The sequence below is a fragment of the Schistocerca cancellata genome, chromosome 4 (assembly GCF_023864275.1).
Source record: "Schistocerca cancellata isolate TAMUIC-IGC-003103 chromosome 4, iqSchCanc2.1, whole genome shotgun sequence".
Classification (NCBI taxonomy): domain Eukaryota; kingdom Metazoa; phylum Arthropoda; class Insecta; order Orthoptera; family Acrididae; genus Schistocerca; species Schistocerca cancellata.
Window position 1 is genome coordinate 67,182,930 of NC_064629.1, and position 23,553 is coordinate 67,206,482.

The 23,553-nt window shown below is 47.2% G+C and overlaps 1 protein-coding gene across 1 annotated transcript in view; it reads right to left on the reverse strand.

The window, feature by feature from the left end:
• LOC126183902 (uncharacterized) overlaps positions 1 to 23,553 on the reverse strand; it is a 463,083-nt gene that overhangs the window by 276,193 nt on the left and 163,337 nt on the right. The gene's annotated exons all lie outside the window — the stretch shown is intronic.

The following is a 23,553-nucleotide window of genomic DNA, read 5'->3' on the forward strand; positions in this document are numbered from 1 at the left end:
AGAACCGTCACCGGCACTCTCAGGCCAACCCTTGTTGAGTGGCTTCCGTTGCTGCAAACATCGCTCTTGCTTCCATACTTAGAGAGAAAGCTACCCAGGACATCGTAGAAAAAATTGAAGCAAACCCCAGGCTACCCATACAAGCCGAAATGGGAGGACCAACGAGACTCAAGTCCAGGAAACCTATCGTCTGGAGCAGAACATTGGGCACAGAGGGTCTCGATGCTGAATGGAAGAATGCATGGCAGGGTCTGAGAAGAGGCGTCGTGGAAAACCATCACCTAATCCACGACCCAACCAAAAGGGTTGAAGGCTTCAATCTCAACAGGAAACACTGGTCGGCTCTAAACAGGTTTCGCACGGGAGTTGGACGATGCAGACAGCAAACAACCATATGGGGCTATACAGACGATTCGTGTTGTGACTGTGACGAGGTACAAACTATGGACCAGCTTCTGGTTTGTAACATTCATGGTTTCAGAGACGGCTCTCTGATGTTGCTCCACAAATTAACGGACAATGCCAGGACATGGCTCCATAATCTTAATGTTACTGTACAATTAATTGTCTTCAATTTATGTGATTTTTATTCCATTTAATGTAGTAATGTAGTTTCCCTGACATAACTGTAATGTAATAACTGATGTAATTTGTTCCCTCATTGTAAGCTCCAAACGTTTATTGTGATTTGTATTAATCTTATCTGTTCTTTGTAAAATGTATCTTGAAGATCGAACGAGAAATAATAAACTTCAGTCGGCGCCACACTGGGCGAATTGCGGCCGATGCTGAGGATAAAATGATGATGAGAACAACACAACACCCAGTCCACGAGCGGAGAAAATCTCCAACCCGGTCGGGAATCGAAACTGGGCCCAGTGCATGGGAGGCAAGCACGTTACCACACAGCTAAGCAGGCGTAAATCCTGTACAGTAAAGCTTCTGGATAGTGTTTCTTTCACAGTTTTGCGAGTTTCATTTTGGTGCGTATATGTTCAAAACAATGGTTCAAATGGCTCTAAGCACTATGGGACTTAAATGGGACTTAACGTCTGAGGTCATCAGTCCCCTAGACATAGAACTACGTAAACCTAACTAACCTAAGGACATCACACACATCGATGCCCGAGGCAGGATTCGAACCTGCGACCGTAGCAGCCGCGTGGTTCCGGACTGATACGTCTAGAACCACTCGAACACAGTGGCCGGCCGGTGCGTATTTGTTTCTTTGTGTAATTATTTCTTTCATTTATACAGTTGACGGTTAGATTTTACGAAGCAAAGTCAAGTTTACCGATTGCTTAACATTAAGAGTTAAACACAATGAATATTAATTCAGTTTATCCCCATTGTTAACACTTGTGCTACCGCAAAGCAACTGGTAACTATTACGGATATTAAATGACTTGCAAATTTGAATGAACAGTAGATGCGGACAACTGTTTCAGGAGGAGGAGGAGGAGATTAGTGTTTAACGTCCCGTCGACAACGAGGTCATTAGAGACGGAGCGGAAGCTCGGGTGAGGGAAGGATGGGGAAGGAAATCGGCCGTGCCCTTTCAAAGGAACCATCCCGGCAGTTGCCTGAAGCGATTTTAGGGAAATCACGGAAAACCTAAATCAGGATGGCCGGAGACGGGATTGAACCGTCGTCCTCCCGAATGCGAGTCCAGTGTGCTAACCACTGCGCCACCTCGCTCGGTCAACTGTTTCAGACAAATTGTCAACAAAAACTGAAATTCGCTTCACAAATTACCATTGCATCGAATCGTATTATCTGTTTACCGATGCACCGTCAACTAAACATGTTCCATATGCCCAGTCCTCTACAGCTCCGATAGGCAATTTAGAGTTCTCCGGCCACCTGGTGAACTACGAATCTGGAAGTTTTCATGAATTTTTAAAAATACTTGCAGTATATCTTAGTAGCTAAAATTTTGACAGAATTTTTCTTTCCGTGTATTCTTCCTGTCTAAAACATTTCAAGGCGTGATTCGACATGTCGGATCAGACCATTCCCTTGTTAGATGCTTTCTGAAAATGAATGCCGGCATTAATATATGAAGGGGTACCAAAACACCGGAATTATTTTTTACAAGCTATATACTTTCAAATTGCTTGCGAAACAACCTTCGTCCCACCGGTCCTTCCACTGTTCGAAACATTTTTGTAGTCATCTTCAGAAATAGCTGACAGATCCTCCCTTGTTTTTTTCTTGACTTCTTCAATGTTGTCAGGTCGGTGTTCTTTCATTCCACTTTTCATGAGTCACGCGTAGCCAGGTAAGGCGAGTATGGTGCTTGGGGTAGCAAAACCAGCCAAAAACTGTCTAACAGATATGGCTGAGTGTGCAGGTGCATTGTCGCGGTGGAAGTGTCAGTCTCCAGTCTGCCACAAATCGCGTCTTTTTTTACGAACATTGTTGCGAAATCTTCTTAAAACTTCCAAATAAAAGTTTGATTCATGGTCTGACCTGAGGAAACAAACTCTGAATGAACTACGCCCTTGTCATCAAAAAAGCAACAGTTTCAAGATGTTGTTTGAAAGCTCGATATGTTTTAACTCGACGTTCCTTTGAATTGTCAGTCAGAACCCGAGAAACGAACTTGGCAGCTACCCTTTCATTCCCAAAGCCTGCGTTAAAAGTAGCTGAACCGAACTCCAAGATAACCCACTAATCTCTGACAGTTCATCAATTGGCTGTCGACGATTTGTGAGAACTAGCTCTCGGATTTTTTCGATATTTTCGTCGATTCGGGCAGTTGATAGACGTCGAGGTTTGTCATCAATCGACATGTCGCCGTTTTTAAAACGAGGAAACCACTCGTTCACTTGAGTTTTTCCCATAGCTTCACCTTGGTAAGCTGTTTTCAGCATCACAACAATTTCAGCACCATTTTTACCGGGTAGAAAACAAAAGTTCACAGTTGCAAGTTATTCACTTAAACTTGCCATCATTAATAAAGGTACCTTTACACCGAAAACCAACTCCTACAAACAAAAACATACAACTGTTGTGAGCTTGACAAACTATCCATTTCGGAATGTTGATCTCAGTTGTCCCAGACCCTTTTTTAGTTTTGACCATTTTACAATGCCCACGAGTGTACTGTGTTTTCATATTTGTCCATTTCCTTTTACACTCCACATGCGGTAAACCAATTTTGTCGGAAACTTCTTTCAACATATCTTTCATTTTATATACACTACTGGCCATTAAAATTGCTACACCACGAAGATGACGTGCTACAGACGCGAAATTTAACCGACAGGAAGAAGATGCTGTGATATGCAAATGATCAGCTTTTCAGAGCACTCACACAAGGTTGGCGCCGGTGGCGACGTCTACAACGTGCTGACATGAGGAAAGTTTCCGACCAATTTCTCATAAACAAACAGCAGTTGACCGGCGTTGCCTGGTGAGACGTTCTTGTGATGCATCGTATAAGGAGGAGAAATGCGTACCATCACGTTTCCGACTTTGATAAAGGTCATATTGTAGCCTATCGCGATTGCGGTTTATCGTATCGCGACATTGAAGCTCGCGTTGGTCGAGATCCAATGACTGTTAGCAGAATATGGAATCGGTGGGTTCAGGAGGGTAATACGGAACACCGCGCTGGATCCCAACGGCCTCGTATCACTAGCAGTCGAGATGACAGGCATCTTATCCGCATGGCTGTAACGGATCGTGCAGCCACATCTCGATCCCTGAGTCAACAGATGGGGACGTTTGCAAGACGACAACCATCTGCACGAACAGTTCGACGACGTTTGCAGCAGCATGGACTATCAGCTCGGAGACCATTGCTGCGGTTACCCTTAACGCTGCATCACAACAGGAACACCTGCGATGGTGTACTCAACGACGAACCTGGGTGCACGAATGGCAAAATGTCATTTTTTCGGATGTTTACAGCATCATGATGGCCGCATCCGTGTTTGGCGACATCGCGGTGAACGCACATTGGAAGCTTGTATTCGTCATCGCCATACTGGCGTATCACCGGGCGTGATGGTATGGGGTGCCATTGGTTACACGTCTCGGTCACCTCTTGTTCGCATTGACGGCACTTTGAACAGTGGACGTTACATTTCAGATGTGTTATGACCCGTGGCTCTACCCTTCATTCGATCCCTGCGAAACGCTACATTTCAGCAGGATAATGCACGACCGCATGTTGCAGGCCCTGTACGGGCCTTTCTGGATAGAGAAAATGTTCGACTGCTGCCCTGGCCAGCACATTCTCCAGATCTCTCACCAATTGAAAACGTCTCGTTAATTGTGGCCGAGCAACTGGCTCTTCACAATACGCCAGTCACTACTCTTGATGAACCTTGGTATTCTGTTGAAGCTGCATGGGCAGCTGTACCTGTACACGCCATCCAAGCTCTGTTTGACTCAATGCCCAGGTGTATAAAGGCCCGTTATCACAGCCAGAGGTGGTTGTTCTGGGTACTGATTTCTCAGGATCTATGCACCCAAATTGTGTGAAAATGTAATCACTTGTCAGTTCTAGTATAATATATTTGTCCAATGGCTACCCGTTTATCATCTGCATTTCTTCTTGGTGTAGCAACTTAAATGGCCAGTAGTGTATGTTTTTATATGCAGAATCAGAAGGATCTTACATTGGTTTCCTCATTTCAACTTCTAACAAAAGCTTAATTGTTGGATCTGTTGACGACTCGTGAATTGCCATTGTCGAAAGAAACACAGCAGAAGAAGAAAGGAACACAGCAGACGACACGGCAAATGCGCATGCGGAAGTCACACAACTCTGCCATGTTTCTGCTCACTGACCATAAACTACAAACTCGAGACAAAACTTCCCTCAGCTAGTTGCTCAGTCTCGCGATTTCAAACAGCTGTGACAACAGTTGAAACCTAAGTCAAACATCGAGTTGAAAACAGTTGTCAACCGAGTTTGTTGCAGTTGGTTTTCAGTGTGAAGGTATCTTAAAAAAACGAAACAAGAACAAAACCGCGCTAGCAAAAACAATCACTGCAGATGAACAGAACAAGCCAGGTCTGTTACAGCGTAAAGTGAAGCGCCAGCACGCCAGTCTGGAATGACGGGGAAGAGATGGCTGTGAGAAGAAGTCATCCAATCGTACGCTGACCGGACCTGCTCCAGGAGTGATTTCCCTAAATCGCTCCAGGCAAATGCCGGGATGGTTCCTCTGAAAGGGCACGGCCGACTTTCTTCCCAATCCTTCCCTAATCCGATGAGACCGATGACCACGCTGTCTGGTCTCCTTCCCCAAACCAACCAACCAACCTGCTCCAGGGCGACAACGCGGCAGCAGCGGCCCCTGTTAAGCGCCACGACCGACTAATGCCGGCCCAGGTCCATAGCAGCTTCAAGACTACCGACTTGGATACAAGCGTCAACGCTAATTACTCCGCTTGTCCTCTCTATGTAGCACAGACATGGAATTGTTTGTACTGGAGAAGATTGATTATTTTGTATTTCGCCCTTTGCTTGCGACACATCTGTGTAATTGCAAAAGTTAAGTATTGTAATTATCATTTTGTAATAAAACTCATTAACACGGTTTGTATAGCGACCCGAGTATGCAGACTTCTAGACACCACAAGGTCGACAACGCAGGCGGCACTGAACTGCCAATGAGTTGCGCTATACCATACACGCCTAGCGGCAGAAGTGTGTACTACACAAGCTCCGCCTATGGAAACGTTATTCCGGTTTTTTTGGGTACTAACAACGAATTTACAGACTGCTGCCGGCCGGAGTGGCCGTGCGGTTCTAGGCGCTACAGTCTGCAGCCGAGCGACCGTTACGGTCGCAGGTTCGAATCCTTCCTCGGGCATGGATGTGTGTGATGTCCTTAGGTTAGTTAGGTATAATTAGTTCTAAGTTCTAGGCGACTGATGACCTCAGAAGTTAAGTCGCGTAATGTTCAGAGCCATTTGAACCATTTGAACAGACTGCTCTAAATAGGTTAAATGCACTCTGTTAGGTTAAACATACGTATTTCAGGTATAAATCACCGTAAGCTTGTGACGCACAGTTGTGAATTGTTGAAAGAACACAGAGGATCGGGAAAGACACTTCTAAGACAGAGCGAATGTTAAGTCCGCATTTATCTCTCTTTTCTCCAGCAACAGACTATGCGTAGCCCGCCATGTTTTACAGTCCTAATTTCGGCTGAACAGTGCAAATGTTGTGACTCTTGAGTTTCTCCCGGCGTATTTGATAATCAAAATATCCACGGGTGTGCTGCCGGTCTATAGTGTCCAACGGGCACAATATTTCGGCGATCATACATGTCGCCATCATCAGGTGAACTGACGGACTGAGCTCCTGTGAACGTGCCGGCACGGAGATCCGTACGCTATGGCTGCTCAGAAGGAACTGGGTTCGGTCGCGGCGGCGGCCGATTTAAATACCCTCCCCACGGTCGCGCGGTGAAACAGATTGCGACGGCGTCTGAGATGACGTCGGTGTGATGGCTCTGTCCGCCGTGGTCGTCACAACTATACGTTTGCTCGATTTACTCTTGATTAACCCAATCGCTGGTTCCCAAGCCTTGCTAAGATTATAGCCACAGTCACGGTTTATGAGGTCGTCATTGGTGCGAATTTCGATGGCCTCTCTTACAACGCTATCCCAGTATCTCGACGTCTGTACCAGAATCCTCGTGCGGTCATACTCCATGGCGTTCTTGCTTTGGCGCTAAAATCTGGATTGATGGGTTCACCGTCCTGTGCAACATGATGCCCGCTAACAATTAGCGAGAAATATGTAGATTTTCGCCGCGCGGGATTAGCCGAGTGGTGCCGGCACGGTAACTCAGCGTGTTTGGTCAGAGAGTTAGCTACCCTCTATAACGAAAAAACTGAGCTGATGGATCAACGACGAAATGAAACGGGCGTCTTGCGACGTCCGCCCCGAGCAGATACAACGAACGAAAACGAACAAAATGAGATTAAAAAAAAGCGGTCTAAGCGCTGCAGTCATGGACTGTGCGGCTGGTCCCAGCGGAGGTTCGAATCCTCCCTCGGGCATGGGTGTGTGTGTTTGTCCTTAGGATAATTTAGGTTAAGTAGTGTGCAAGTTTAGGGACTGATGACCTTAGCAGTTAAGTCCCATAAGATTTCACACACTTTCTTTTTTTTTTTTTTGTAGATTTTCCGCGCGGCGTACAGTGGTGACGCAATTCCTGCTCCCGCAGAGTCGTTTCGTTGACCTTGGCACAGACACCATTCATCCAACGCCACTTAGCTGGCGTTGATTCATCACGGCAACAAACGCAGGATCACCTTCATTAGCACAAGCATTTAACGCATTTCGGAACGTTCCGGACAGTTGTTTACACTCGCGCTTGATACTACCTCGAAGTCACTACTAGGGACAGCTGAGCTAGAAGAGGGAGACACGCTACTGCAGGTGTATGTATATCTCATATATAAAACTGTAGGTCTATCCTAACTGTCTGTCTGTTGGCTAAGCATAATACTTGTACTTCGTTCATAGCAGCCTTTGGCATGGAACAGAAAACTGTTAAATACGTTACAAGAGAATCCTTGCTTTACATAATTCTCTTACACATTTAAATTTTAATCCGTGCAAAAATAATTACTTCGTTTGATAGAAAGTCGCATTCATTAACAGTTTAACAGTACTTCAATAGGGTTTTCCATCAGCCCTTAGCATATGGAGGAAAGCTTCGTGCGAAAATGAGGTTTCCCTTTTCTCGTCTGATAACCGTGGCTGAAGGGTAACAAACAGGTTCCATATTCCCAGATTTCAGAAAAGCGTTTGATACAGTGTCACACTGCAGACTGTTAACGAAGGTCCTAGGATACGGATTAGGTCCTCAGGTATTTGAATGGCTCGAAAACTTTTCATATGATAGTATCTAGTACGTTGTCCTGGACAGCGAGTATTCATTGGAGACAAGGGTATCGTCCGGAGTGGCCCAGAGAAGTGTGATAGGACCGCTGTTCTCTCTCTCTCTCTCTCTCTCTCTCTCTCTCTCTCTCTCTCTCTCTATACATATATATATATATATATATATATATATATATATATATATATATATATACGATTTGACGGACAGGGTGAACAGCAGTTAACGATTGTTTGCTGATGGCGCTGTGGTGTACTGCGGGAAGGTGTCGTTGCTGAGTGACTAAAGGAGGATACAGGATGACTTAGGTAAAATCTCTAGTTGGTGTCGTAAAGGGCAGCTTGCACTGAAAGTACAAATGCGGATGAGTAGGAAAAACAATTTTGTAACTTTCGAATACAGCTTTAGTAGTGTCCTGCTTGACACATCACATTGATTAAACGTCTAGGCATAACATTGCAAAGCGATATGAAAGGGACCGAGCACGTCAGTTTGGTAGTAGGGAAAACGAATGGTCAACTTCGGTTTGTTGGGAGAATCTGGGTAAAGTGTACTTTATTTGTAAAGGAGACTGTGCATGGAACACTAGTGCCACCAGTTCTTGAGTGCTACTCGAATGATTGGGATCTGAGGCAAGTCGGATTAAAGGAAGACATTCGAGCAATTCAGAGGCATGTTGCTAGATTTGTCACTGGCAGGTTCGGTTAACGAGCGAATATTAAGGAAATGCTACGTGAACTCAAATGAAAGTCCCTGGAGGCAAGAAGACTTTCTTTTCGCGAAACACTATTGAGAAGAGAACCGACATTTGCAGACTTCAGAACGATCCTACTGCCGGCAACATGTATCTCGCGTAAGTTCCAGGAAGACAGGATAAGAGAAGTGAGGGCTCGTAGGGAAGCATGTAGACAGTCGCCGCCATGCACCACACACGAAGATGACAAAAGTCGTGGGATACCTACTAATATCGTGTCGGACGTCCTTTTGCTCGGCATGGAGCAACAACTCGACGTGGCATGGACTCATCAAGTCGTTGGAAGTCCCATGCAGAAATACCATGAGTGGCTACAAATGGTCAATGATCAGTTCAGTTGGACTGGAGGACCCAGTCCGTTCTACGTAAACATAACCCATACCATTATTGTGCCACCACCTGTTTGCACAGTGCCTTGTTGACAATTTGGTTCCACGGCTTCGTGGGGTCTGCGCAACATTCTGATTCTGCCATCAGCTCTCAAAAACTGAAATCTGAACTCATTCGACCAGGCTACTGTTTTCCAGTCGTCTAGGGTCCGACCGATACGGTCACGATCCCAGGTGAGGCGCTGCAGGCGACCTCGTGCTGTAAGCAAAGGCACTCACGTCGGTCGTCTGCTACCGTAGCCCATTAACGCCAGATTTCGCCGCACTGTCCTAACGGATACGATGGTCGCACGTCCCACATTGATATCTGTGGTTATTTCACGCAGTGTTGTTTGTCTGTTAGCACTGACAACTCTACGCAGACGCTGCTGCTCACGGTCGTTAAGTGAAGGCCGGCTGCCACGGCGTGGTGAGACGTAATGCCTGAAATTTGGTATTCTCGGAACACTCTTGATAACGTGGATCTCGGCAATACTCAGTTCCCTCACGATTTCCAAAATGGAATGTCCCATACTTCTAGCTCCAACTGCCATTACGGGTTCAAAGTCTGTTAATTCCCGTCGTGTGGCCATAATCACGTCGGAGAGATTTTCACATGAACCATCTGAGTGCAAATGACAGCTCCGCCAATGTGCTGCCCTTTTATACCTTGCATATGCAGTACAACCGCCATCTGTATATGTGCATATCGCTGTCTCATGACTTCTGTCACTTCAGTGTATTATGGTTTGCGAAGTAAGTACGTAGATGTGGATAGAGAAGGTGTTAATCAACCGATAGGCTGGAAAGATTTCGACAGTTGTTTAGTTGTTCCCAAGCGGCTGAGGGGAACCCGTTTTCAAGGAAATATTCTTAGAATAGAGGGAATGTTAGGGTTTAAAGTACAGTCGACGACGAGGGCGTTAGCGACGGAGCTGATGCTCAGATAGAACAGTGAAATTTAAGGGAATTGACCTAATCCTTTGTTTTCCTTCTGAGGACTAGCATTCTCCTTAAAATTCGTAATATATGTAAACGATTTAGGAGACAATCTGACCAGCTCTCTTAAATTGTTAGCAGATGACACGGTCGTTTACCGACTAGTGAAGTCATCAGAAGGGGAAACTGATTTGCAAAATAATTTAGATAAGGTATCTATATGGTGCGAAAAGTGTCAGTTGACCCTAAACGATAAAAAGTGTGAGATCTTAAACACGAGTACTAAAAAAATCCGTTGAATAACGCCTACACGATAAGTGACAAAAATTTAAATGTTGTTGCTTCAGCTAAATATCTATGGATTACAGTTACGAGCAACTTAATTTGGACTCATCATACAAAAAATGTTGTGAGGAAGGTGAACTAAAGACTACTTTATTCGCAGAACACTTTGCTGATGCAACGAATTGTGCCTACGTTCCGCATATCCATCCTCTCCTGGAGTATTGCTGCGCGGTATGGAGCCGTATAGGATTGGAAGAAGACATGGAAAATGTTCAGATAACGGCATCTCATTTTAGAAAAAAATGGCTCTGAGCACTATGGGACTCAACATCTTAGGTCATAAGTCCCCTAGAACTTAGAACTACTTAAACCTAACTAACCTAAGGACATCACACACATCCATGCCCGAGGCAGGATTCGAAACTGCGACCGTAGCAGTCCCGCGGTGCCGGACTGCAGCGCCAGAACCGCACGGCCACCGCGGCCGGCTCTCATTTTAGAGTTATCACAAAATAGTGTAGAGGGTGTGATGGATATGATACGTAACTTCGGGTGGTATCATTCAAACAACGGCGTTTTTCGTTGCGGCGAGATCTTTTCACGAAATTTCAATTACATTTTTTTTTACTTCCGAATGCAGAAATATTCTGTTGCCTTCCACCTACATAGGGAGAGATGGCAATTGCAATAATATAAGAGATGTCATAAGCCGTGTTCATCTTTCCCATCTGCTTTTCGAGAGCGGAACAGTCGAGAAACTGTGTTAAAGTGATTCTAAGAACCCTCTGCCAAACACCTAAGTGTGAATTGCATGGTAGTCATATAGATGTAGAGGTGGAATAAATTTTAAGTCTACATCAACGTACTGGCTCCGCAAGCCACAGTACGGTGCGTGGCGGAGGGTACTCCGTACCACTACTAGTTGTTTTCTTTCCTTTCCCACTCCCAGACATAGCGAGAGAAAAAAGACTGTCCGTATGCTTCCGTACTAGTCCTAATCTCAGTAATCTTATCTTCGTGCTCCTTACTCTAAAGGTACTTTGGCGGCAGTAGAATCGTTCTGCATTGAGCCTCAAATGTAGCTTTTTGAAATTTTCACAAAAGTGCTTCCCGGAAAGAACGTCGCATTCCCTCCAGGTAAACCTAGTTGAGTTCCCGAAGCATTTTGTGTAACACTTGCGTGTCGTTCGAACCTACCGGTAACAAATCTTGTAACCTCCCTCTGAATTGCTTCAATATGTTCCTTTAATGGGGCATGGTACGGATAACAAAGCTCGAGCAGTACTCGATAATAGGTGGCACTAGCATCCTATATGCGGTCTCCTTTGCAGATGACTCACACTACCCTAAAATTCTCCCAATAAACCGAAGTCGACTATTCGCCTTCCCTCCGACAATCCTCAAATGCTCGTTCCATCTCAGATCGCTTTACAACGTTACACCTAGATATTTAAAAGACGTGACTGCGTCAAGCAGGACCCTATTAATACTGCATCCGAACGTTATGGGTATGTTTTTCCTAGTGATCCGCATTAACTTAACGTTTTTGTACATTTAGAGCCACCTGACATTCATAGCACCAACTAGAAATTTTGCCTAAGCCATCTTGTATCACCCTACGATCACTGATCTATGTCACTTTCCCGTACACCACAGCATCATCAGCGAACAACCGCTGATAGCTGCCCATCCTGGCCGCCAAATCATTCATGTATATCAGCACGAATAAACTGAATCCGGATGGCCTTATGCAGATCCCAACCCCATTCATCCAGAACGACATTCGAATTCCTCAGCCACTGCGACGCTTCGATCGCAAAGTTCTCAGCTCATTTAATCTCCGCGTTTTCTGTGTGGCAATTAGCACACTGCCCACTACGTCACGGACGGGACCAGATGGTCTGAACATACGGGCCAAATATTAAGTTTCTAGATATTCTGGTAGTTTGCTAGCTCTATGATTCGAAGGTTGGTGCCTCACGTAAACTGATGAAGTTCCCTCAGCTACAGTCTTCTGCTGTGTTTAATCCCGTATGATACATTTCGACTATTCAGAAGAGACAAGACTTCGAGGAAGAGGTTGAACCTGGCTGCAAGCGTGTCGTCAGCGGGCGCAGTGGTGCTCCCCTCGCGTCCCTTACACGCGTCGCTGTCACGCCACAGTTGCTCCGTCCGGTTTCAGGCAACGTCAACTGTCAATCATATCCGCGGTAGGCGCGTCACACAAAAGGAGGAGTGGGGCATCCTGTAGTTCAAAATGGCTCTGAGCACTATGAGACTTAACTTCTGAGGTCATCAGTCCCCCTAACTAACCTAAGGACATCACACACATCCGTGCCCGAGGCAGGATTCGAACCTGCGTCCGTAGCGGTCGTGCGGCTCCAGACTGTAGCGTCTAGAACCGCTCGGCCACTCTGGCCGGCTCTTCTTGGAATACTGGTATATAATGACTGTATAGTCTCCAGTGGAATGTTATACAACTCTTCGATCAGAACCTCTTATAACTCCTCCACTGACAGGGAAGGCGGAAATCTCTGCCGCGATGTCTGCGCTACAATACCGCCCACAAGGGTTCGATAATGTTAAAGTCCGGAGACTGTACTGGCCAAGGAAGACGCTGGAGTTCAGTTACATGTTCCTCATCCTACGATTGTACTGTCCTGGCTGTGTGAATGGTTGCATTATCGTGCTAAAATATGGCATAGTTATTGGGGAATAACATTTGAATCATGGGGTGCACTTGATCACCTAAAATGTTCACATAATCATTGGCTGTAACACTTCCATCACCATGCTTAACCGTTGGAATCAAGCAATCAGGATTGTAGGCTTCTTTTAGCGTTCTCCAGACGTAAACCCCGTCAGATGTTGGAAGTAACGAAAACGTTGACTCTTCGGACCACTGATCAGCTGTCCAGGATTTATGCTCCTGACGCCATGTTTTACGTTTCTTCGCGTTGGTTGTCGTGGCTAATAATTTCGGTATAGCAGCTCGTCCGTGAATATTCGCTTTATGGAGTTCTCGGCGGACAGTGTCGATAGATACGGGGTCTCGAAGGGGGCTATAGAGCTCTGCAGTCACTTCAGCCGCCGTAGTTGTATTGCTTTGACACAATTCGTGTTAGGGTACGACGATCTCTGTCATTTAGTTTTGATTTGCGCCCACTATGACGTTCACACGATGATGTTTTTCCACGTTTTTTGTAAGTTGTCATGACTGTTGAAACAGCTGCTCTTGAAAAATTTTGTGAGTTGGCTGTCTTGATTACTGACGGTCCAGCTAATCGGGCCCTCACAATCTGCCCTCTCTGGAACTCTGTTAGGTCTTTCATTACACTTCGACCTCGGAAATCTGAATGCAAATACGAAGTGTGCACTACTCGTAAACAACTTGCACTGAACACGCGCAGTCCAACGCGACACGTGTCTGACCTGCGTTGTTGATCGTCATACCCAACCATCCCATTACTACCACTGTTCACATTATTTTGCCTGTCCCCTGTACCTTGAACAGTTAACGCTTAGGACCCGTGGCTTATCTCGCAAAGCAGAGCTCACAGTGAGACAAATTACAGGAAATCTCTCCATTTTAATGGATGATAGTTCTTAAGGCGTCTCCCAAACAGAAATGACATAACCATTTAATACTATTATTCGTGGGCAACGCCTTAACTTGGATGGGTAACATTGAATTAGAAGAAAAGTGAGGTTGATCTTTGGCTGAAAATTCCAAGTACAGGGTTATTCATAAGTACGTACAGAGTATCAGAAGATGACGGTGCGAAAACTGTACGACATACAGAAAAATAACGTATATGAGTGGACAGAGCGTCTCTCCAATTACCCTTTCGTAACAGGTGGCCTGGTGTAGATGCAGAGCGCATTACTATGGGGAAGACGTGTGAGAACGCGCCGACAAATCATTTCCTCCATATGATCGCATTGACTTAGTTGAATCTGCAGACGGGCAACCCAACAGAAAGATTTACAAAGCGAGCTCCTGTCGTTGTGCCTTCCTGGGCAGCGGCAGTAGTGTTCATATTTTCTGTGTGACAAACGGTGCCAATATCGAGCACCTGTAACAAACATGGAGAGACGCTCCGCTCCGTCCACTGATATACGTCTGTTTCCTGTATGTCATGAAGTTTTCACGCAGGTGTCTTCTAAATCCCCAGAGCCTGTATACACATAGAATGTCCGTGTTCTCAAATCTATTTAGTACGTCTCTGTGAACGTTTTGAAGGTGTGAAACAAGAAAAAGAAGGGAATTTTAAATTGTAATTTTTCAGCGAGAAAATTATATGCTGATTATTTTACTTGTACAGTAAAACTTAACAACAAAAAGAATACCTGTTGCTAAATGTTTTGAGTATTGTCAATACAATAATGTCACTGCTGTGTTAGAATATTGTTAACTTCCCTTCCCCCGTCCGATTCACCTGCAGAAGAGATGCCATTGGAGTTTTTGCCTTTACATGTGTTATTCAGAGAATTATTCTTGATAGACATAGTGTTTGAAAAAGAGCACATGTCGCACTCATCTACAAGAAGGTGCGCAAGTTAATCATCTCTTTGTAGCAGAATTTAAAAAACAAATTCTAAGCTGAAACATAATGACCTACTGGGATGAAATCACCCATTTCATGGAAACCAGCAAGGTTTCCGAAAACATCCATCATGTAAAGCACAATTCCCCGTCTTCACACGCAATATCTCCAGTGCCGTGGATAAAGGTGACGAAGTGGATTTGTTGATACTAGACCTTTTATTCGGTACCATGTCGATGCTTAGTGAATAAAATACGTAGGTATCGAATATTGAATCAGGTCTGCAACTGGATTGAAAACTTTGTAACAGGTAGAACTCAGTGTGTTACCCTGGACTGGAAACTTCTTAACAGGTAGAACTCAGCACGTTATCCTGCTCATAGCCTCAAGAAGGGAAGAAGGAAGGTAAGGGTTTAACGCCCTGTCAGCGACGAGGTCACTACAGACGGAGTACAATATCGGATTATGGAAAGGGGAGGGGGGGGGGAAATCGAACGTGTTCTTTTGTAACGAACCATTCTGGCACTCGTCTTAAGTCATTTAGGGAAACCACGGCCAACTCACATCTCGATGGTCGGACGGGGATTAGAAAAGCCGCAGTCCCGATTGCAAGCCCATCGTCTTACCACTACGGTACTGACACCGAAGTAGCTTGCTCCAACGCGGTGTAATAGAATCTTTACTGTTCAAGAGATTTGTTATTAATTTAGCGGACAGTATTATTTACAATATAAGGCTTTCCGTAAATGATTAGGTTCTCTACGAAGGACAGTTATTTCATGTCAAATTGTCAGATACTGACAAACTATCAGATTTTTTCGAAGACTAGCAATTAGCGCTAAATGGTGTTTCCATTGTTGTTCTTTTCAGTGCGAAGACTGGTTTGTTGCATATCTCCAAGCTATCTGTCCCGTGCAAGACTGTTGATATTCGCGTAACTGCTGCAACCTACAGACTTCTGAACTTGCTTACTTCAATCAAAATATGGTCTGCCTCTACAATTATTGCTCCCCGCACTCCCCTCCATCGCCAAACTAACGATTCCTTGATATTTCAAAATGTGTCCTATCAACCGATCCCTTCATTTACTTACATTATGTCATAAATTTATTTTCTCCACAGTTCGATTCATTACACATAGAGGTGATAAAAGTCATGTGATATCTCGTATTATCACGTCGGACCTCCTTTCGTGCAGCGTACTGCAGCAACTCGACATTCCATGGACTCGACAAGCCGTTGGAAGTCCCCTGCAGAAATACTGAGCCATGCTGCCTCTATAGCCGCCCGTAACGGATAAAGTTTCGCCGGTGCAGGATTTTGTGCACGAACTGAATGGTTCAAATGGCTCTGTGCACTATGGGACTTAACATCATAGGTCATCAGTCCCCTAGAACGTAGAACTACTTAAACCTAACTAACCTAACGACATCACACACATCCATGCCCGAGGCAGGATTCGAACCTGCGACCGTAGCAGTCGCGCGGTTCTAGACTGAAGCGCCTACAACCGCTCGACCACACCGGCCGGCTGCACGAACTGACTTCCCGATTATGTCCCATAAATACTCGATAGGATTCACGTCGGGCGATCTGGGAGGCTACATCATTCGTTCGAATTGTCCAGAAAGTTCTTCAAACCAATAGCGAATAACTGTGGCCCCGTGAAATGACGCATTGTCATCCGCAAAACTTCCGTAATTACACTCCTGGAAATTGAAATAAGAACACCGTGAATTCATTGTCCCAGGAAGGGGAAACTTTATTGACACATTCCTGGGGTCAGATACATCACATGATCACACTGACAGAACCACAGGCACATAGACACAGGCAACAGAGCATGCACAATATCGGCACTAGTACAGTGTATATCCACCTTTCGCAGCAATGCAGGCTGCTATTCTCCCATGGAGACGATCGTAGAGATGCTGGATGTAGTCCTGTGGAACGGCTTGCCATGCCATTTCCACCTGGCGCCTCAGTTGGACCAGCGTTCGTGCTGGACGTGCAGACCGCGTGAGACGACGCTTCATCCAGTCCCAAACATGCTCAATGGGGGACAGATCCGGAGATCTTGCTGGCCACGGTAGTTGACTTACACCTTCTAGAGCACGTTGGGTGGCACGGGATACATGCGGACGTGCATTGTCCTGTGGGAACAGCAAGTTCCCTTGCCGGTCTAGGAATGGTAGAACGATGGGTTCGATGACGGTTTGGATGTACCGTGCACTATTCAGTGTCCCCTCGACGATCACCAGTGGTGTACGGCCAGTGTAGGAGATCGCTCCCCACACCATGATGCCGGGTGTTGGCCCTGTGTGCCTCGGTCGTATGCAGTCCTGATTGTGGCGCTCACCTGCACGACGCCAAACACGCATACGACCATCATTGGCACCAAGGCAGAAGCGACTCTCATCGCTGAAGACGACACGTCTCCATTCGTCCCTCCATTCACGCCTGTCGCGACACCACTGGAGGCGAGCTGCACGATGTTGGGGCGTGAGCGGAAGACGGCCTAACGGTGTGCGGGACCGTAGCCCAGCTTCATGGAGACGGTTGCGAATGGTCCTCGCCGATACCCCAGGAGCAACAGTGTCCCTAATTTGCTGGGAAGTGGCGGTGCGGTCCCCTACGGCACTGCGTAGGATCCTACGGTCTTGGCGTGCATCCGTGCGTCGATGCGGTCCCGTCCCAGGTCGACGGGCACGTGCACCTTCCGCCGACCACTGGCGACAACATCGATGTACTGTGGAGACCTCACGCCCCACGTGTTGAGCAATTCGGCGGTACGTCCACCCGGCCTCCCGCATGCCCACTATACGCCCTCGCTCAAAGTCCGTCAACTGCACATACGGTTCACGTCCACGCTGTCGCGGCATGCTACCAGTGTTAAAGACTGCGATGGAGCTCCGTATGCCACGGCAAACTGGCTGACACTGACGGCGGCGGTGCACAAATGCTGCGCAGCTAGCGCCATTCGACGGCCAACACCGCGGTTCCTGGTGTGTCCGCTGTGCCGTGCGTGTGATCATTGCTTGTACAGCCCTCTCGCAGTGTCCGGAGCAAGTATGGTGGGTCTGACACACCGGTGTCAATGTGTTCTTTTTTCCATTTCCAGGAGTGTATTTGGGAACATGAAGTACATGAATGGGTGCAAATGGTCTCAAAGTAGCAGAACATAACTGTGGTGTCACCGCCAGACACCACACTTGCTAGGTGGTAGCTTTTAAATCGGCCGCGTTCCGCTAGTATACGACGGACCCGCGTGTCGCCACTGTCAGTGATGGCAGGCCGAGTGCCGCCACACGGCAGGTCTAGTGAGACGTACTAGCACTCGCCCCAGTTGTACAGCCGACTTAGCCAGAGATGGATCACTGACAACTACGCTCTCAATTGCCGAGACGATAGTTAGCATAGCCTTCAGCTACGTCAGTTGCTACGACCTAGCAAGGCGCCATTACCAATTGATATTGAGATTGCACTTATGTGATATCAAGAGCGATGTTCACCAATTATGGAATAAAGTTAAGTATTACTTCAACTACGTACTTTATTAGCTACTATAATTTCCCTTAACTGTTCCAGACCTCACGCCAGACTGCGTGAGCTTTAACGCGTGCCTTTCGGCCTCCTCTAGCTACAAGGTGTTGGCTCTTCTGCCAATACTTCATATGGCGACGAGGATGGGATTCGAACCCACGTGTGCAGAGCACATTGGATTAGCAATATTTACAAACTGTTTGTGCGTCGGTCCCTACTGCAGCAAACTATCTGGACGATATTGTGATCTCCGGAAAGACGGAAGAAGAACATTTAGCCAACCTCCGAACATTATTTCAGGTCTTGCGACAGAATGGTCTTCGCTTGCGGAAGGACAAATGTGTGTTTTTTGCTCGTGACTTACCCTATCTGGGACATGTTCTCAATGCCCAAGGCATACATCCCAGTCCAGAGCACCTCCGGGCCATACAAGACTTGCCTTCGCCGCAGAATTTGAAGCAGCTACAGAGTGTGCTGGGTAAAATAAATTATTACCATCGATATATCCCCCATGCCTCTTCCATTTCAGCTCCGCTTCATCGCTTACGCCGTAAAGGTGTTCCGTTCGTCTGGACGACGGAATGCGAACGCGCGTTTCGCCAGTTGAAATCGGCGTTGCTTTCTAATACTTGCCTTACGCCATTCGATCCCCAGAAACCCCTTTTTTTGATGGTAGATGCATCGGATTTCGGGATCGGTGCTGTGCTTGCGCACAAAGATGGCTCGCATGATCGCCCTATTGCCTTTGCGTCCAAATTGCTCTCGTCTGCGCAAAGAAATTATTCACAGATCGAGAAAGAAGCTTTGGCTCTCGTATTTGGTGTTACAAAGTTTCATGATTTCTTGTATGGTCGTCACTTTACCATCATCACAGACCACAAACCTTTGACATCGTTTTTTCATCCGAACAAGCCTGTACCTCCGCGTACAGCGCAGAAATTCATTCGATGGTCTATTTTCCTCTTGCAGTATCGCTACGATATCTTGTATCGGTCCACTGCTAAGCACGGAAACGCCGATGCGTTGTCCCGTTTGCCTGTTGCTGAGGATAGAGCATTCGATTCTTCCGAACTTGCTTGCATGTTCATTGATGCGGAAACCGATGACGTGATCGAATCGTTTCCGATTGATTTTCGTTGTGTAGCTACAGCTACAGCTGCCGACCCTGTCCTTGCTACCGTTCTGCGTTTTGTTGCTACGCAATGGCCCTTGTCAAAGTCACGGATCGAGGATCCGTTGGTTCGCCGATTTTTTGCTCACAAGGAGAGACTTTTTGTACGACGTGGTGTTTTGCTGTTGCGTTCTGATAATGATCAGTCCAGGGTCGTGGTCCCACGTTCGTTACAGTCCTCTGTCTTACAGCTTCTCCACCAAGGACATTGGGGTATAGTGAGAACGAAACAACTTGCTCGCCAGCACTGTACTTGGTTCAGAATCGATGCTGCGATTACGAATATGTGCTCTTCTTGCATGGCGTGTGCCGAACAACAATCCGCACCACCGCGGAAATTCTTTGCATGGCCAAAAGCCACTTCCCCTTGGCAACGCTTACACATCGATTTTGCTGGTCCATTCTGGAATGGTCGATGGTTGGTTGTGGTTGATTCCTTCAGTAATTTTCCTTTTGTTGTCCGGATGTCTTCCACGACGTCTTCTGCCACAATCCAAGCGTTGTCCGCTATCTTTTGCATTGAAGGTGTACCGCAGACTATTGTTTCCGACAATGGCCCACAATTCACGTCCGCAGAATTTCAGTCATTCTGCAAGCCCAATGGTATTCAACATCTGACGTCCGCGCCGTTTTCGCCACAGTCAAACGGTGCCGCTGAACGTTTGGTCCGGACTTTCAAGTCACAGATGTTGAAATTGAAAGAGTCGCATTCTCGGGAGGACGCGTTATTGCTCTTTTTGTCCTCGTATCGCTCTCAGCCCCGCGATGGTCGCTCGCCGGCTGAGTTGCTTCACGGTCGCCCTCATCGAACCTTGATGTCTGTGCTACATCCGCCGCATCAGGTTCCTGTGCAGCGGCAGACACTTGCTTTTGCCCCTGGCGACGTTGTATACTATCGCAGCTATCGCGGTGCACGGCGTTGGCTCGCAGGGCGCATTCTTCGCTGCCTCGGCCGCGCGATGTATCTGGTTTTGGGGGCCTCTGGTGAGGTGCGTCGGCATCTCAATCAGCTGCGCCTCCTTCGTCGCACGGGTTCTGCCGCTCCCCGTCTGCTTTCAGCGACGGTGCCGTCCGGTCAGCGCCCTGGGGACCCTCTACTGGCTCGCCTCAGCCCCAGGTGTTACCGACGCTGCCTTCCGTTTTGCCCCATGGCGACGCGCCGCCTTCGCCGCCGCCGCCTGTTCTCTCGCCGGCGACGCCCGCAGTGGGCGCGTCGCTGCAGCCGCCGGGCGCCTCCCTGGGTCACGCGCCGCCGATCGCTTCCCGTGACCAGTTGTTCTCCGCCATGGAACTCTTGCCCGCTCCGGGCCATCTGTCGTCTTCGCCCGTCGGGTGCTCCGACTCGATGGAGGTCGACACTTCGGCCCCTCCTGACTATCTACGGGCGCATACACCGCATGTTGGCGTGCACCATGGACTAGGTTTTCAGGCGTTTCCTAGCTCCCCTCCTACCGAATGGCCGGGTGCGGGTGGCACAGCCTCGCCTGTTGTTAGGCTCCCCACCTCGTCGCATACGTCAACATGGGGTCCCCCCCACGGCGGGCGGAAGCCTTATAACACCACCGTTCGCCGATTTGCGGGGGAGGAATGTGGTGTCACCGCCAGACACCACACTTGATAGGTGGTAGCTTTTAAATCGGCCGCGGTCCGCTAGTATACGACGGACCCGCGTGTCGCCACTGTCAGTGATGGCAGACCGAGCGCCGCCACACGGCAGGTCTAGTGAGACATACTAGCACTCGCCCCAGTTGTACAGCCGACTTAGCCAGAGATGGATCATTGACAACTACGCTCTCAATTGCCGAGACGATAGTTAGCATAGCCTTCAGCTACGTCAGTTGCTACGACCTAGCAAGGCGCCATTACCAATTGATATTGAGATTGCACTTATGTGATATCAAGAGCGATGTTCACCAATTATGGAATAAAGTTAAGTATTACTTCAACTACGTACTTTATTTGCTACTATAATTTCCCTTAACTGTTCCAGACCTCACGCCAGTCTGCGTGAGCTTTAACGCGTGCCTTTCGGCCTCCTCTAGCTACAAGGTGTTGGCTCTTCTGCTAACACTTCAATAACCATTTCCAGTCAATGATCGGTTCAGTTGGACCTGAGGGCCCAGTCCATTCCATGTAAACACAGTACACACCATTATGGAGTTACCACCAACTTGCGCAGTGCCTTGTTGGCAGCTTGGGTCCATGGCTTTGTTGGGTCTGCGCCACACTCTAACCCTGCCATCAGCTTTTACCAACTGAAATCGGGACTCTCCTGACCAGGGAACGGTTTTCCAGTCGTGTAGGGTCCAACCGATATGGTCACGAGCCCTGGAGAATCGTTGCTGGCGATATCGCGTTAGGCAGCCGCGTCGGTCGTCTGCTGCCATAGTCCACTAACGCCAGATTTCGCTGCTCTGTCCTAACAGAGACACTATGTCATCACAAGTATTCGGACACCTAGCTGAAAATGATTTACAAGTTCGTATCGCCCGCTATCGATAATGATGGAACTCAGTATGGTGTTGGCCCACCCTTAGTCTTGATGACAGCTTCCACTCTCGCAGGCATACGTTCAATCAGGTGGTGGAAGGTTTCTTGGGGAATGGCAGCCCATTCTTCACGAAGTGCTGCACTGAGGAGATGTATCGATGTCGGTCGGTGAGACCTGGCACGAAGTCGGCGTTCCAAAACATCCTAAAGGTGTTCTATAGGATTCAGATCAGGGCTCTGTGCAGGCCAGTCCTTTACAGGGATGTTATTGTCGTGTAACCACTCCGCCACAGGCCGTACATTATCAACAGGTACTCGATAGTGTCGAAAGATGCAATCGCCATCCCTGAATTGCTCTTCAACATTGGGAAGCAAGAAGGTGTTGCGTGTTACTCGAACAGATGTAGCAGTCCGCCTTTGAATTGCTTCTATATCTGATGTCCTGGTGAGGATCCCAGACACTCGAGCAGAAGTCAAGAATGGGTCGCACTAGCTCCTACACGCTGTCTCCTTTACAGATGAACAACACCTTTCTGAAATTCTACCAACAAACAGAAATCGACAATTCGCCTTCCGTAGGATAATCCTCATATGCTCGTTCCATTTCATATCGCTTTACAACGTTACGCCCAGATATGTGAACGACTTGACTGAGTCGAGCAGGGCACTATTAACACTGCATTCGAACATTACTGATTTGCTTTTCCTACTCATCCACATTCAATTACATTTTTCTACAATTAGAGTTAGCTGTCATTCGTGACCCCAATTAGAAATTTTGTGTAAGTCATCATGTATCATCCTACAGTCGACACCTTCCTGTGCACCACAGCATTATCAGCAAACAACCGCAGATTGCCGCCCACCCTGTGCACCAGCCAATTTATGTATACAGAAAATAATAGCACTACTATAACACTTCCCTGGGGCACTCGCAGGCGAGGACAACATACTGGGTCCTGTTATTTAAGCAGCCTTCGAGCCACTCACATCTGGCAACCTATTCTTTATTCCTGTACCTTCGTTAAGAATCAGCAGTGGGGTACCGTGTCAGATGCTTTTCGGAAATCTAGGAATATGGAATCTACCTGTTTCCATAGTTCCATAGCTCACAGTATATCATGTGACAAAAGGGCAAGTTGAGTTTTACACGAGCGATTCTTTCTAAAACCGTGGTGATTCGAGCACATAAGTTTGTTTCTTCCATACTCCATACGCAAACAGAATGTGGAGAAATGTAAATACATATACAATAAATTCGCAGCTCGTGGTCTAGTGGCTAGCGTTGCTGCCTCTTGATCACAGTGTCCCGGGTTTGATACCCGGCCGGGTTGGGGATTTTCTCTGCCCGGGGACTGGGTGTTTGTGCTGTCCCCATCATTTCATCATCATCAATCGTGACAGTGGCTGGATTGGACTGTGTAAAAATTGGGACTTTGTACGGGCGCTGATGACCGCGCAGTTGAGCGCCCCACAAACCAAACATACACAATAAAAGGCGTTTTTACCCCGCAATTTATACAGATTAGCAGAGTACAGATTCAGATGCGGAAGAACAAGCTCAACTCTTTAAGTAACT